This window comes from Colobus angolensis, unplaced genomic scaffold (genome assembly GCF_000951035.1).
Source record: "Colobus angolensis palliatus isolate OR3802 unplaced genomic scaffold, Cang.pa_1.0 Scaffold137, whole genome shotgun sequence".
NCBI lineage: Eukaryota > Metazoa > Chordata > Mammalia > Primates > Cercopithecidae > Colobus > Colobus angolensis.
The window spans coordinates 6045509-6048362 of record NW_012114455.1 but is presented as its reverse complement, the minus strand read 5'-3'; positions in this window follow the sequence as shown (position 1 = coordinate 6048362).

Below are 2854 nucleotides of genomic sequence, written 5' to 3'. Positions count from 1 at the left end.
CTGCTTGTCTGCTACAAGGCCCCTGTCCCCTTTTAACAGGGCTGCTGTCTCATCCTTCAATCTTGTTTCATTGTCCCTTCCTCTGAGGGGCTTTCCCTGATGACTCTCCCACACTCGAGCTCTTTTTTCTTCCTTTCTTGTTTTAGCTTCTTCTCTCTGAAACAAGGTCAAATCCAATCAAACACCCACACCCAAGCTCCCACTCTCAGCATCAGTTGGTGTCTCCTTCACTTGTAGGATGATCTGTCATAACTCTGTGCTTGCTGACTTGAGCTCTGCCTCCTCCGCGAACCTGGGCGCCGCGCAGGACCAGGACTATGCCTGTCAAGGTCACTGCTGTCTCCATAGCTCCTAGCACCGTGGCTGGGCGTCCCATGGATGTGAGGAATGCACGCATGAGTGAGAAGCAATCACAGAGGCAGGACACAGGTTTTAAATACTTACAGCTTTATTAGGAGAAGGCTGTGGTCACCTCAGCAGCCAGCTCCCCTGTATACACAGTATACACAGCCCAGCCAGCACCCAGGCCCTTCCATCCTTCTGCAGCGCATGGAATGCAAAAGAACCAAACAGAACGGCGGGGAGGGAGGGTCTACCAATGAGTGTCAGTGTCTAGTGCTTCCGGGAGCCAACTGCCAGGCAAGGGACACTCAAGTCCCTCAAACTGTCATCAGCTCCTGCCAGACCCCACTCCAGCATGACGAGGTCCATATGAGGGTGTCTGGGCCAGACTCCTCCAATCAGTGCATGCAATGGGCAGAGGAGGCTAGGGAATCCTGAGCCCAAAGCCATATTGGTCCATCCCCCTGAAGAAGTTGTTGGAGCTTTCAGAATGTTCGTCTTCTTGTGTAGACATGAGACACCGCTGTAATCTTGTGTAGACATGAGACACCGCTGTAACTTTCCTCCATCACCAGAAACCTGTGCCTTGAGTCTAGTCTCTGCGCAGCCCTCGAGGGCATGGTTGGATTAAGGAAATAGTCAAAGGCAAGCAAGACAAACTCCCTAGGTTGTCTTGGTCATGCGTCTTTTAAAAGGGGAAAGAAGAAAAAAGAAAAAAACACCACAACAGATAAAAGCACTGAGGCCTGGCTTGTGTCAGGAGCCAGAGTGGTTGTCCTTCCTTGAAATGGTTTGTAAGTACTGATGGCAAAAGCTGCTCTGCTCTACTGGAGGCCAGCCTCCTACCGATGGCACCTCTCTTCCCACCCACCCACCCCCCCTGCCATCCCGCACAGCCCCCATGCCACCCTCTCCTCCTCAAGGAGGGAGTGCACCAAGCACAGGGCGCAGTGCTGTCGTCAGCTAGCAAGGATCTGCTTCTGCCTGGTACCCTGGTCCCTTTTGTCCCTGTAGCTCCACAATGGTCACTGGCACAGAGGGCTTCCTCTTCACTTAGTCCTTCAGGGGTAACTGCAGCCCTGCCTCAGAGACTGGCACCCCCTCTGCCCCTGCATGAACTCCGTCCAAGGGCTCCAGCCCAGCATTAGACCCGGGTGAGAACATCATCGCAGAGGCTTGGCTGGGAGTTGGTTTGTGGATTCTGACTATTAGGGAAACCCACAGAAAAGAACTGAACTCTTCTGTCCCAGGAAGACACATGCTTTGATCTTAGCTCAATCAAATTCTCCACTGAGGTCCTGGATTCATCACCTACACTCAGAAGCAGAATATCCCGTGTACACAGTGGGGCATCTGAACCTTCAAGAAACACCCTGCTTAGCCAAAGAAGCTCTAACCCCAAAATATCTCCCCACTTGGAGCTATAGAAAATGCCTGTTTCTATTTTCCTGACCTGTCTATAAGACAGACAGGTCTCCAGCAGTTCATACTAGTGGCTGCCAGGCCCCCTGGGTCAGTCATCGATTCTTGGTGCCTCCTGAAAGCTACTCCCAAGGAGTCTGAAGAAAGAGGCCCCGTCTTTGGCTTTGGAGCCCAGCAGGGGGCTGGGCTATGGGGAGCAGGAAGCCACACAACATACCCTCATTTCTGTGGCTGGAAGCTCAGTCTCCGAAGACTGAGTGTGGTGGAAGGACCAGGTCACCACTGCCCTGGGGGGGGCTACAGCTGGGTTCCTAGAGGGTATAATCTGAGGTAGCAAACAGTGGAGAAGCGAAGGCCTGGGATACCATGTGACGTACCCAGGGCAGACAGCAGTAGCTGTTGGAATGAAGACGAGTTTATAGGCACACAGATGTTCAGCACCTAGCCCTCAGAGGCACGCCCCACCCCCCACAATGGGTGCAGGCCTGTGGCCGCTGTCAGGGCTGTCTGAGGTGACACAGACCCTCCGACATCAGCCTGCATATATGTGCCTCTCTGGAGGAGGAAGCCATCAGAACTGCAGCCTCCTCCTCCCTATCCCAGGGTGACATCCCCCAAAGCCAGGCCCAGAGCTCAGCACCAACCCCAGTCCAGTGACAGCAGAACCCTCCAGAACTTTCAGAAAACTCCCTGCATCGGCCACAGACTCCATCGCCCCTAGCTAATGTCAACATCTTTCTGTAATGGCCGGCTCCATCTTGAAGAAGACAGCAGGCTCCCTACTGACTTTCCCCCCTCCCTGCAGGGCCTCAGACAACACTTCCGTGGCAGCCCCCCCACCAGTCCTACACCCTGCACATCAGAGGAAGGAGAGGCTGCTTCTTTAAGGGAGGGCCAAGAGTGCAGGACGAGAAACCTCAGGACTCCCTGTGCACATCCACGTCTTCCAAGGTGGAGTGCCAGGCTCCAGGGGCCCTAATCTCATTCTCCCCATGGCTTCTGCCCAGCCCCAGCCAGCTTTTATTGCTTAGTCCATGTCAGTTCAAAAAAGAAGGTGGGCTAAAAGCACCGTGAAAACCCTGCCTCATTC